Source organism: Stegodyphus dumicola, chromosome X1, assembly GCF_044657685.1.
Source record: "Stegodyphus dumicola isolate Sdum_Otavi_A_Nest chromosome X1, ASM4465768v1".
Classification (NCBI taxonomy): domain Eukaryota; kingdom Metazoa; phylum Arthropoda; class Arachnida; order Araneae; family Eresidae; genus Stegodyphus; species Stegodyphus dumicola.
The window spans coordinates 228,784,982-228,799,736 of NC_140780.1; the positions used below are offsets into that span (position 1 = coordinate 228,784,982).

Below are 14,755 nucleotides of genomic sequence, written 5' to 3' on the forward strand. Positions count from 1 at the left end.
AATGTATGTTCTTCAAATGATGCTATAAATTGCTGGCATTTGAAAAACACTTTTTGCAAATAGAACAGTTGTAAGATTTTGAAATTACAGTTTTCTGAAAGATGTTACCAATCGTAATCAAAGCGGAAATGTGAATTTCAGATCTATTGTCTTGAATGATCATTGATATCACCACCCAGCTCATTTAAATTGGTGCTATATATTCTAATATTCTGAAGCAGAATCCTCACAATATTCCTAAGTATTTGTCCGTGAGAAGGGTCTTTTATTGAGAGATTCTTCAGTTCATTATAAATATGTGAAAGCAAAATTCACATACTAACGAAGCATAAAACGCACGAAGTCAAATGCAAAATGTAAACAGACACATTTTTGACGTATCTGTTAACGTCACATGATGCGCAAACTGAGATGCGCGTAAGACGGGAGGATCAGATTCATGATCCCAAAAGTTGCCTTCTCTCCGTAGACGCTTGTAACAACGTGTCGTTAGTTGCCAAACCCATGATTCATAATGTATACTAAAGGATAGCTAAATTTGATGATTATAACCGCAAATCTTAAAGGTTTTCGGATATTGCAAAACAAAGGTGAAGTTTCCCAATTAACGAATTTTGAGAAGAAATGTAGAAAAGTGGTAATAAATGAAGATGATATAAAAGAAGTTTTTCACTGTGATGACAATGCAAATGGCAAAATCAGTCATCAAAGGCAAAGTCGAGTATTCTAGATCCAGAAAATACCGCTACCGATAGTGAAGAAAGTGACAGAGAACTTAGTCGGAATTTTCGAAACAGCAGTTACAGGACATCAACAATGTAACTAAACAAGAGATTATGTCTGTCTACAGAATTAAAGACAAAGTATTTGCATAAAAAACCGAAGCAACTTAAACAACTTCTATTGGAAGAAATGTTTAATAAGGTAAACAAATAAATATTAAGCTTTTTTTTTTATAAATTTTGATACCCTGTAGATCATAAATATTTAATTATTTCATAAATCACGATTTCATATTTTAATTTTATAATTTCTTCATACGATCTTACTAGATTTCAACTGATGATATAATTAAGACATACAAAGGGAACAACGTGTCGTTAGTTGCCAAACCCATGATTCATAATGTATACTAAAGGATAGCTAAATTTGATGATTATAACCGCAAATGATTTGATGATTATAACCATTTGGCGATTTCAAGATAATTTATAAGTTTTTTATCCAAATATTTCAGAATTTTTCGACAATTTTTTTTTCTTTTAAGATTTAATATGATTGAATTACTAAATTATAATATTCTTAAAATAAGGGGTAAAAATATATTTATGGGTGCCCATTGGTGATTTTTGGCAGTAAATGGCCACTGTGTTTGTGCAATCCTTTGGCTTTTGTGCCAAAAATCGCTGCTTTACAAAGCCAAAATAACAAGTTAAAGAATTGTGCAAACTCGGTATCGACACATCGACCTATTTTCACTTAAAACAACATCAGAAAATTGCACAAACTTGACATTGCCTATTCTTTTTATCCATGTACACATTGACCTATTTTCACTAAAAAAATTCAGAGAATTTCAGAAACTTGGCACTGTGCATTTCCTTGACTTTGTCCATATACACATCAATCTATATTAACTTAAAAAGTCAAAGGAGCAGCCAGCAAAAAATATATAATCTCAATAAAGTACATTTTAAATTAAACAATGAAATGACATAAAAAAGGAAATTCATCTTAGCACTACACAAAGGAAGTATCCACTTTATTTAGAAATTTCTCCGTCTGCAGTCAAACAAAATTGCTTAACAGCATCCAAAAACTTCCTAAAATTATCTGAACTAGAATCTGTATAGTGGAGTCGTCGCATAAATTCACAAAAACAAGAGTAAAAAAATATTCTCCGTAGTGCCAATATCCTCCGACATTTGACCATAGCATTTCCTTCCAACAAACAGAACACTTATAATGGCTACTAAGTAAACCTTTTATTTACACACCAGTCAATTAATGCTCTTTTCTTCTTTCATTCCAAAATGTACAGAAACTTCAAATTAATCTCATCACATAAAGCCATTTTAGCATCCAAACCACAAAACAGCAATGTACTTCCTAACTGGCACACACCACAAGCCCTTACAAATCTTTTCCTATCAGTCAAATTCACCCCAATTGTGTCATAATAGGGTTTCCATGACATTCAACTACTCAGTTTACCGTAAATGAAACAGCAATGTGACGATAAATGAAACAACTTTGTGATAATACAGGGGGCACCTTTACATCTACTCTAACTAAATAATGATGGTATATTAAAATTGTAAGTAAGAATTAGCATTAAAAAAAAACCTTCTTATTTTCCCCTCTCATATTTTAAAATGGCATTAGTTTCAATTTTGGTGACTAAGGAATATTTTGATGCTGAAAAATAAATCAGGTAATAAATGCTACGAATACAACTCTATGCAAGTGCTATGAAACACAATTTCATAGCACACACAAAAGCATTTCTTAGCAAAAGCAGGAAAGCTATTTTAGTCATTTTAAAGTTAATTCCATTTTTCTTTTTATATTTTTGCATTCAGGTTCCCCCTCCCTCCATGTAGTTATTTCAGAGTATTTAAATGTGTATTAATTTTCTCTTAAAAATTCACTTTATACTGTTTGTTTCTGAGCTTTTTATTCAAAAGTCTTCCGGATTTTACTGTTGATTTTACTGTTACAGAGTTGGGACAGATAATTTTTTGACCTTGCACTTCCAAAGGATTAGAAGGATTTCAAAGCAAGATTTGTAGATCTATGATTCCAAAAGGAGTAAAAGTATAGTTTAGGGTACCCCTTTTGAATTTTTGCTGGTACATGGATACCGAGTGTGTGCAATTCTTTGAGTTATTATTTTGGCGTGCATAACAGTGATTTTTTGCGCCAAAAATCACTGCTACACAAATAACAGGACAAAGAATTGCATAAATTCGGGATCCATGTACACATCGACATATTTTCACTTAAAAAAAAATCCCCAAATTGCACAAAAAGGGCATTGTGCACTCTCTTAACTTTATCCATTTATACGTCAACCTATTTTCACTTAAAAAAATCCAAGAATTGCACAAACTTGCATTGCGCACTCCCTTCACTTTGTCGATGTACACATCAATATATTTTCATTTAAAAAGTCAAAGGAGCACCCAATTGTACAATACAGGAAAACAAAAAATTCATAATCTCAATAAACTATATTTTAAACGAAACAATAAAATAACATAAAAAAGAAAAAACATGTTATACATTTAAGCACTACAAAAAGCAAATATACTTTTACCTTATTTAGAAGTTCCTTCGTCTTTAGTCTTTGGCACACAAAATTCCTTAACAGCATCCAAAAACTTCCTAAAATTATCTGAACTTGAATCCATATATCGGCATTGCCACATCTGAACCTTTCTTCCAAACCTATTCAAATCCATCTAAACAGTTTTTACGTTCGACTAGCTGCATATCCTTCCTACATACAGGACACTTACAATGGCTACTAAGTAAACCTTCATTTATACACCAGTCAATTAATGCTCTTTACCCCTTTTTTTCCAAATCGTACAGAAACTTCAAATTAATCTTACTACATTCAGCCATTCTACCTACTAAACAATAAAACCAACACACGCCACAAAAGCGCGTACAATATATCCATGATTCAAAGCACCCTATTACATCAGAATAGGGTTTCCATAACATTCAGCTACTCAACAACTTGGCAATAAATGAAACAACTTTGCCATAATACAAGGGGTACCTTAAAGTTTACTATAACCCCAGAAGGTTCTAAAAGAAAAGTGACCAAATGAAGGATGTTTTCATGGTATGAACTTATTGTGAATGTGTTATAAAAAATATGTGACATTTTTTAATTTTGGAAGAACAGTAAAATCAAAGTAATTTGAATTTTTTGATTTGATTGTACAAGTTTTGCTCTTAATGCTGTAACCCTTAGCCTGTTGAGCTATTTACTGCAAATATCTTTAAAAGTGTCACTAATTTTGGACCCAACTTCCCATAAGACGTCGGGAAAATAAGACTAGACATTTGAAAAATGCCAGCTACCTCTATAGTCATTTGGCTTCACTCCCCGAATTTTAGATCAGTTGTTCTACCTAAAAGAGATTGATCGCATTGTAAACATTAGTAAATGCGAGCTGTCAAGAACGTTGCAAATGAATAGCTTCTCTCTGATGGACCACTCCCACGGTCCAGCAAATGTTCAACTCATCAACGTTCCATAAATAGGAGGTTTCAGAACTAAAAAATTTAAGCATTTTCTTCCACACAAATATCTCATTTTCAAATAAATTGCTTTTAAAATTTACCACACTTCATTTTTAATTATTATTCATTTTATGACTAAGTTACCTAAATTTCTAAGTCACTGATTTCAGTGCAGATCGATTAAATTGCATGATAATTTATTAATAAAATTCTGTATTAACTGGCACATCTTTCATTCCTTCTGTGACACTGCTACAGTATACAAATAGCAGTATTTATAGCTTTCTTGAATTTTATATTTTCTGAAATTTTTTTGTCATAAATTAAATATCTTTATAAATTTCATCTTTTTCTATATTTTTCATTTGCATGCAAATAATGTACTCATTGGCCTATATTCACTTAAAAAGTCAAAGGAGCAGCCAATATATATATAATCTCAATAAACTACATTTTAAATCAAGCAATGAAATGAGATAAAAAAATTATTCATCTTAGCACTGCACAAAGGAAATATCCACTTACTTTATTTAGAAATTTCCCTGTCTTCAGTCAAACAAAATTGCTTAACAGCATACAAAAACTTCCTAAAATTATCTGAACTAAAATCTGTATTCTGGCATTGCCACATAAATTCACAAAAATAAGAATAAAAAATATCATCCGTTCGTCCGACGTTCCACCATCTGCATTTCCTTCCTACAAACAGGACACTTAATAATGGCTACTAAGTAAACCTTTGTTTACACACCAGTCAATTAATGCTTTTTTCCCTTTCATTCAAAATCGTATAGAAACTTCAAATTAATCTTACCACATTCAGCCATTTGACCATGTAAACCACAAAATAACAACGTACTTATCCCAAATCCAACACACACTTTCCAAATTTTTCCCACGATTTAGATTGACCACAGTGACACAACCAATTAAGTCATAATAGGGTTTTCATAACATTAAACTACTCAGGTTACCATAAATGAAACAAAAATTTGGCGAGAAACGAAATAACTTAGCAGTAATCCATAGGGCACCCTTAAATCTTCGGGTGAAGTGTAGAATCACCCACTTATTTGGCGCTTTTTACAAGAGTAAGAATTGGATTTTTGTCAATCTCCTTTGACTTTTTAAGTGAAAATACATCGATGTGCATATGGACAAAGTCAAGGGTGTGCACAATGCCGAATTTGCGTATTTCTCCGATTTTCTTTTAAGTGTGATAATAGGTCGATGTGTACATACCGAGTTGTGCAATTCTTAAAAACTCTCCAAGCAGTGGGTGATTCTGCAGTTTCTCCAAATCTACTCTAACTGAAAAGTTTTGTGTTTTTCAATCTGCAATATATGCTTGAAAAATATATATTAAACAAATTTAAATATTCACTAGCATAAAACTTTGTGACTGGATGTTTTAAATTCAGGGTGAAGGGAAGCATTTTTAAAATTATATGTGGACTGCTGATTTGAAAAAGGATGGGTATTAACTATGACAATTTACAATGTGATTTACCAAAAGAAAAGTATGAATGATTTAAGAATAGCTGTTGTAATCTCAGTACAAACTATATCAGTTCCAAAGTAATACTCACTTCTTTTTTAAGGATTGCATTTTTAATGGTATTCTTGCAGAACTTAAAAATTCATGCAGCTTAGAAATTTATTATTAATTGACTGAGTTTACAGATTCTTGCTTTCCTATCACTGAAACACTAAACTTCATGTGAAATAGGATTAAAACATTACGTTTGTAAATTATAAGGTATTTTCTCACTTTTTTTTTGCATGCCTTCTTGGTGTAATAGTTAGCACACTCAGCGTCTATACGAGAGGTCAAGGTTCAAGTCCTGGCTAGGGCATTGCACATTTTTCATGTTTTCTTACTTCAGAAGTAACTTGATGACTACAAACTGAAAGCTGAAAAGGAAATGTGGAACATAATTAATATCACAATGCACTGTTGTTATTATGCATAAACTAAGCAATTTATTAGCTCACATAAATACTATAATCGTGCGATATGGTATTTTTTTAAAGAAAGGATATGATCGAACATTTTGTAATAAATAAAAACAAACATTGTATTTAATAATTATGATAATGTGTTTAATAAAGGATATGAATAATTAAATATATATTGTGGGATTCATTTTTAGGGGGATATTTTTTTTTTTCTAGGGATAATTTTCCTAGTATTCATTTTTTGAAGCATTAAGTTAAAAATAGATGTTTTTGTCTGAATATAGCGTTAATTATTCACACGAACTCCTAACCAAAGAAAATGCCTTACAAGGAAGGATCACTAACTTGTATTATAATTAATTTTTTATTATTTTCTATTAATAATTAATATATAAAAAATGAATTTCACTATAGTTGCTTGAATAAGACTGCTGAGCGTTGGTAGCTTGTGATCGATTTGGTTCCTGGCAACCAAATGGGTTAACTGCTTGGGTCTTTGTGAGTTTCCTCATGCGTAACCTGAATTCAAGTCATTTTTATTTAGTTCAATTTTCATTGTTTCTCCAATGACTGGTGATTCTTGATGAACTGAAATTCATTAAAACCTTTAAAATCTTTCTTATTCTCCATTTATGTGTTAGCAACATTTTTTTTCCAATCATTTTTAAAAATACGTCTATAGTTTTCTTATTTAAATAATTATTATTTTAAAATGTTTGACAATGATTCGAAGAATAATTATAAATAAATAATTACTTTATGATTTACACTAAATTTTATCAACTTAATTTGATGTAACATTTAAAGAAGTTAAATAGTTCTACAGAAAATTCACAATTATTAATGAGATTAAAAAAATTCATGCACTTTCTATACTGACAATTATGTCCTCTTTTTAAAAAAGGACTTTCTGTAGGAAAAGGGAACAAATTCACCATACATATGGGAAAAACCAAACATGCAGGCAGCCCATTCGTCTGGGTTTCAACCAAAAGCAAATTGAACTACATCTTAACTACTCGTCCACTGATGGGGCTTCGATCATGAGAAAAGTGCAGTATTTTTTAATACACTCATAAAATCTCAAAACGTGAGCACAGGGGGATCCTGACTCTCTTGCTTTTATGTTTCATTTGAAAAGTAAAAGCTGCAGCACTAGGTGGAAGCAGAGGAATACAAATTTATTTGAAAATCACTGAGTTAGTATGTAAATTGATTTTCAGCGTCAGAATAATAAGTACACTTGCAGAAAGGTTCATTGCAGTATCATTTTCATAAGAGATAATTTTATCACTCTTCTTAGGGGGATATTGTATTTTATTATTCTTGGGAAAAATCCCAAAAGAAATATATTATTGTTTATATCTTTTTGTAAGCTTTGAGAGAAATTATTTAATGTTATGTCATAATTTTTAACAAAAGTTATTTATGCATTAACAAGGCTAACAACTTGAATAATAATGTTACATTCAATAATTTGTATTATATGAGATGTATTGAATGTGTATTATTTTAAAGAGAGATTGAGAATTAATGGAATAAACCATGAATTGAGATACGAGCATAATTTCATTAACTGGATTTTCGAATATAAATTTAAGCTATATCTTTATTTATGAAAATCATAGGCATATATACCAAACCTTATTTACGCTGATTAATTTTCTCCCTGCATCATACAGAATTGTACTTCCAATTCGAAATCATTTTGAAGTATATCGTATAAATACCATTTATTTTTTAAGGAGCTATATACGCAATCGAAATCAAAAACAGACTCTTTTGTACATTTTAAAATTAGATTTATGTATAGCTAATAGCCAACATGCTAGTGAATATTACTCTACATTTTGCAATGAATAAAAAAAGTATTAAATAGTTCTCATAATCCAAAGTATTTCAGTATAAGTTGTAAATATGGATAACTGGTACAGTTCATCCAGAGATATTTTTTACAAAACTATCTTTTTGTAGGAATATTTTTCCGGTATTTATTTTATATGAGGAAGTAACAGTGAATTCTAAATAAATGCCATGATCTAATGTAACATTTTACTATTCAACCTAAACTACCAAAATTCGTAGTAAAAAGCTCATTAAACAAAAAATTTTACTGGGCAAATTTTTTTTTTTTTGTTCACTATTTTAATCTAAATTGTAATACACAAACAGTAATTTAAGCCACATGATTGAGTGAATAAGACCACTGAACACTGGTAGTTCATCAAGATTTGATTCCTAGTTAAAGTGACCGCAAGTCCCGATTTTGGCTTTTGAAAATTCATAATTTGTACGTTTCCCTAGTGCAGCATTTTAAATAGAATGTCAGTAAAAATATTTGTCTACTGGAATGCGTACTTAAAATATGAAATTTAGTTCTATCATATTCAAATTGCCCTTTATAATATTGATTTTTTTGCATATAACTTTAGAGCAGACTATGATTGCATTAAATATAACACATACTTATAATCTGATATTAATGAACGAAATAATTTACTGTATTTCAAACTAATTAAGAAACGAAATAGACAAGAAAGAAAAGAGCGAGCGAGACTTAATGCAGTTCTTAATATGCATCTGCACCAGAGATAAAGGAAATATTTATTAAAAATTAAACATTCACAAAAAATTTGGTCAAGGAAGTTAATCCTACACACTTCAGATCCGTAACAAGATTTTTTAAAGAAAAATAAAAGGACAGAAATATAGCATCTATAGTTTGAAAACATCAGATTGCCGCCCATGTGAATGAAATATGCATATCAGTGAAATGTTAATAGTGTTTTAATTGTTACTCATAATTGGGGGCATAGCCTGAATTTCCATAAAGGCATGCTATTGAACTCCAAATGTTTCTAAAATTATATTAACAAATGAAAATTAGAATTACATGTATTGGAAAGTTGAATATTGTTTTTGTGTATCAATATGTTGTTAAACATTGCATAATATGAAAATAATTTAATGTATGTAATCAAAATTGTAAATTCCTCAGATTTAAGGTCTGAAAGGGATATTTTTCAGGTAAGGTTTGTAGACAGGTTGCATCATGATTCTTTTGCTTCATTTATGCAGATCGCAGTGTGATATATTTGCAATTATAATCAGCAGCTGAACTATATTAATCATTGATAAAATTTGAACAATGGTGCATTTAATGCTGATATTAGCAAAATGAGTTATTCAATCTTATAAATTTCACTGATCATGTTGTGAATACTGTTAGTATTTATAACATGATATAAATTTACATGTAAGTTTATTTTTCATCTCAAAAGAAAAATTGAGAATATCCAGTTCAAACAATTCACAAGACTCTTGTTAACCACTTGCGCTACAACTAAACTTCACGGTTGCGGTGCCGTGCGCTACAATATAACAAGTCGCTCCGTGTCTGCGAGTGCAATCCAGAGCTGTAACTCGAGAAATAAACAATCTTGTTGCTAAGCGACGTGTGCACAATGTTATTTTCATTTTTGCGATAAATGCCTATCGACCTGGTGTTCACGTCGCTCGCGGTTTGAGACAAAAGCATTTCGCCGTGCGTGGCACGTCTTTTTAGCGCAAGTGGTTAAATATGATTAGTTAAATTTCGGGAAATTTGTAATGAAAAGAGAGAAATTTATCTGCGTTCCAAAAGCTCGTCAGTTCATATCTGTTATTAGATTCAAGCTTTTCCCATGTTTACTTGAACGTATTACAGTCTTACAAATACAGGTAACTATTTTATGTATTCCTGTACACATTCAGTTTGGCAAGAAAGAAGCTTTTATTTTTGTTTCTCGTGTCTGTTGGCATTTTGAGACTTGAATGTGCTTTTTGATTGTAATAAATTGAAAAGCCACTATTTTATTTATACAGTATTCATATGATTTTTAACTGCAGTATATAAAATCATTTCAAGCAATAAAAAATATCTATATTAAATTGTGCCTACATCTTCTACTTTTATTTCAGTTTTATGTGATTTTATCTATTTGGGGAACCAGCAGACTGATCAAGACGTCCAAAGGCAGCTCTTGCTTCATGAAGGTTTGTTTGTATAAGTAATCCATTTACTATTTTATTTCTTTTATAAAGTTATACAAATTTGTTCATTTACTTATTTTACCTTAACTATTCTGTATCGCTTGTAAGTGGAAAGCTTTAAACCTGTATTATAGTCAGGGCTTAATTTCTAAAATTAGAAGTGAAGAAATCAAATTATTTTTTCAGCAGCAAAATAATTCAGAATTTCTTGAATTCTTGTCCAACAATGAGTGGGTAGCCAAGCTTGCATATCTGGCAGATGTTTTTCCTCATTTAAATGAACTAAATATATCCTTGCAAGGACAACTGAAGGACATGTTTACAGTACAAGGTGAAGGTAGGTGCTTAAATAAAAAAAAAAAAAAAAAAAACCCACCGTGGAAAATGCTGTTGGTAAAAGGAGATCTACAAATGTTTATAAATTTTAATGAATATATGGCAATATATGGCAGAGAAGGATCTCAACCAGCAAGTGGTATCCATTATTCAGCAGCACTTACAATCACTGACATATTTTTTTTTGTTTTTATTATCCAAATTAAGATCTTTTTCATGGAAATATATGGATAATAGATCCATTTTCAGCAAACACTGAAGACAGCAAATTAAGCCTGAATGAAAAAGAAAACCTCATTGATCTGTCTTCTGACGGCAGTTTAAAAACTAAATTCCACTCATCTTTATCAAGACCTCATTTTTGGTTCTCGACAAAAGATGAATATCCATTACTGAGTGAAATGCAATAAAAATTTTAATTCAGTTTTCAACAACGTATTTGTGCGAAAAGGCATTTTCATTTCGAACAGCAAATAGACCTCAATACCGATCTTGTATTAAAATAAATGCGGCTCTCTGTCTTCCAGTGACGTCCATTCAGTGACGCCACTAGAACCCCAAATCTACAAACTGATTTCAAACAAACAGGCATAAATATCACACTAAAAATATGTAATACTTAAATTTTGAAAATAATTACTCTATAACCTTATAAAATAAAAGCCTGCTAATTATTATTGTATAAATATATATATATATATATTTTTAAATCATATTAGTGTATCTGCCAAATATAAAATTATATATGTAGTTGTCCGTGAAGTTCTAATGGTTGACGACTGCAGATCTAAAGCATAGAATATAGTAATTTCAAAAATGTAACTTTAATATCTCTTAGCTGAGTTGTAATGTTTCATTTATTAACTTCTTATTTTTCAGCTGAGTTACGTTTCCTTGTAACATTATGCTAGTTCAGATAGAGCATGATATTGTTTACTCCTACAGTGTTATATTTGCTAAATATTTTGATATAATAATAATATTGAATTTAAATCTCTTTCAAAAGCTTTTACACATATTTTACGTAAGTATGTTCAACTGGGGATCATCAATGTGCTTAAAAACATAAATTTTAAAATTCTAGAGAAATTTTGTCTTCAGACTTATATAAATAAGTATGTTCAAACACCCATTTCTATAGACACACATTGAAAGTATGCAAAAGTAGATTTAAAAAACAGAAATTAACTATTGGTAGCTTCATGGAAAAAAAAAAAAAAAAAAAAAAAAAAAAAAAAAAAAATTTGCCTTACAGGGGCATTGATAAAAATCTATGCCAGCCCTCAAATTTCAGTATTTTACTGTAGATTTATTTTAGGTCTCAATTGTGTCTTTTTGGGGTCTATACGTTACAATTCATGCAAAATTTTACCCCAATTTAAATTCTTTTGTATACTGCCCCTGAAAAGATTAGCATGTGTATCTTCCCTTTATATTCTCATCTTTTCTCTTGACACATGCATAAAAGATTGTAAAAATGGTTCTCATCTTTTCACATGGACATCTATAAAAAGGAATTTTCTGTTAATAAATAAGTTGGAAAGTGACATCATCTGTTTTGTCTCACTGCACTGTGCATAGAATATGTTGCTGCATGGTGCTATGTCTGCGGGTCCTAAATTCTGCTGCCCAGTGTCTGTTCTAAATTTAAAAAATTTTGCCATTCATAAACTTTGTTGCTCATTGCTTCACTAACTTTTAAAAATTCTGTGACTCTAGCTGTGGTTGCCATCCATGACTTCTCATTTCATATTTATTCTCAATACTCAAACTATTAAAGAAATAAAATTAACATTTTCTATATGTTCTAAATACATGCAGTTCTTTAGAATAACCAAAATCTTCAGTTAAATCTGAAATTCTAATATGTAGAGGAAAGTTATTGAGAAAGAAATTGACTACATAAAAAGAAAAAATTGTTCTCTAAAGGTATGTTGTTAAAACATTAACAAATTAAGGAATGAAGCAGAGACTAGTGGGAACATTGAAACAAGATGTTAAAGAAAAGGAAATCATGTAAATTAGCTAAAATATCATAAAAATTTTCTAATTAAAAAGATGCATAACTATTTTATTGTGTTTTGTTGCTATGAAACATGTGTTCTATAGCTTTTTTGTGTGTAATTATCCTAATATTGTTTCAGAATCAATATCATAAATTTTATCCATAATTATCTGTATTTTAAATTGTAAAATGTTCTTAGATTATGATTTGAATAGTACTTTTTAACAGATGTGTTTTAGGGGGAAAATAATATTAACCATATAAATATATAATGATTCATGGCATCTAAGTGTGCAGATATAAGTATTTGTAACTAATTTCTCAGCCTTGAAGTTATATTTAAGTGTTGAGTTATTGTGTTTTGCTAACCTTTACTGTGAGCATAAGATACAATGCAAAAATGAATGTGAACCTTATTCCTTGCAGCTAATGAAATTTAAAATAAAATAAAACAACTTATCACCTCTGATGCTTCAGCGGCTTTTTGGAACTTAATATTAAATACTGTACATTAACTGAAATATAACTCTAGCAACTCTACATGAAGCTATGACACTAACGGGGTTAGACATACAAAGTGCAACTAACTTTGAGCATATAAAAGTCTTGCCAGTGTCAGACATTCATGTCTCTTGTAATCAGCATCTCTCTCTTAGCAAGCAACAGTGGTGGTAGCAGCCAAGTTTCTGTCACGAATGCTGGTTATTACTTTGCTTCTCATTTTAACCTATGTCGCTTGACATAAAATTTGCATAAACCTCTGGACTGAACGAGTTCAAGTTGAAACAAGGGCCTGGACATCTTGGATGTATTCCTCATGTGATGAATTTTTTAAATACGCGAGATTTTTTGGTATTTTCTTGCAATCAAGATATATTTTATTAAATGTTAAATGCACGTGCTCTTGTATTTTTAATTTTCTGGCTCAGCTTTCTTTTAATATTCATCAAATGCTGCACTGCACAGGGAATAAAACAATTTAATTTATAATTCAACCAACTTTTGCTATTTAAATACCAAATCTGTAACACTACATATATTTGTGAATCGGGTCCTGATAATAGAACAGTACCGGGATTTCTTGTGAAATATTTTAGAATTTGGCGCCACCCAGATGGTATAGTGGTTGCGGGAGTCTAGCCTGTGGAAGGCATGTCTGTTCCTTCATAGGAGGCAATTGTGGCCCACCTCTTAGGTCCATCTGCAGTAAAGTGACCACCACTTCCAGCTTTAATAGTGTTCAAGTGTAAGCGGCCGCCAATAGGTAGAGAAGTAATTTGGTTATTTCTTGTGTTTTAATATTGAATTTGAATTAACAGTTGAAAGGAAGTATTTTTTTATGTAGAAATGTTGTAGATTATCTCAGTTTAGCATCATTAAATATGTATTCCAGTATAAAAATATGGGTTATGACACATGTAAACAGGAAAGATTGCAAAAGTGCTTGGCATAATTGCCCAATATCTTCCATTTATTTTATTGTAAGAAGAAAGACGATTATTTCTTGCACTCTGGTGTTACAGCTTATCTGAATTTGATGTCATTTATATGTGATCATATAGCTATACAAATTTGTATTAGTTACAAAATACAAATTTGTACTGTTACAAAATTAGAATACGTGCAGAAATAATGAGCATACCTTATAGTATGGACTAATTCTATTTGTTTTGATAAAGTTTTTAATGCATTTCAGAAAATGAACAGTTGTTTTCATTTTTGTATTTTTTAAAATACATATTTTCAGGCATAATATCAGAATTGTATTGTTCCTATGTGCATAAAACGCTGTGTGTCGCTTAAATAAAAACACATTATTTGTATGCATTAAGGTCCATTTTGAAGTCTAGTTAAGAAAAAGTATTCCCAGAGATGCATTTTGAAAATGTATCCTCTGAAAAACATAACAATGATTTGTATCTTTTTCAAAATACATTTAGCATTTTAAACTGTTTCTTTGTCTTTACTAATTAATCTCAGCATAAAAATAAATATATATTGTGTTGCTGAGTTGAAATACTTTTAAATTAAAAACTATATAGAATATACATCACATCAAAGCAGAATTGTGAATAGACTTTAGTGTTCGTAACAAATGCAGTAACGGATATCTCAGAAGCTCAGGCTATGTTATTATTATTATTTTTTTTGTGATTATATTTG

At 30.4% G+C, this 14,755-nt stretch overlaps 1 protein-coding gene across 2 annotated transcripts in view; it reads left to right on the forward strand.

Annotated features, from left to right (window-relative positions):
- The first annotated feature begins 401 nt into the window (after window positions 1-401).
- The window catches only part of LOC118201737 (transcriptional adapter 3-like), a 127,018-nt gene continuing 112,664 nt past the window's right edge, over window positions 402-14,755 (forward strand). Inside the window, exons 1-2 of one of the 2 annotated variants that reach the window (XM_035373886.2) lie at window positions 402-924; window positions 10,180-10,254. The gene's annotated coding sequence lies outside the window, so the exon portion shown is untranslated. The remainder of the gene's footprint in view (window positions 925-10,179; window positions 10,255-14,755) is intronic. The other variant, XM_035373885.2, reaches the window with a different exon arrangement.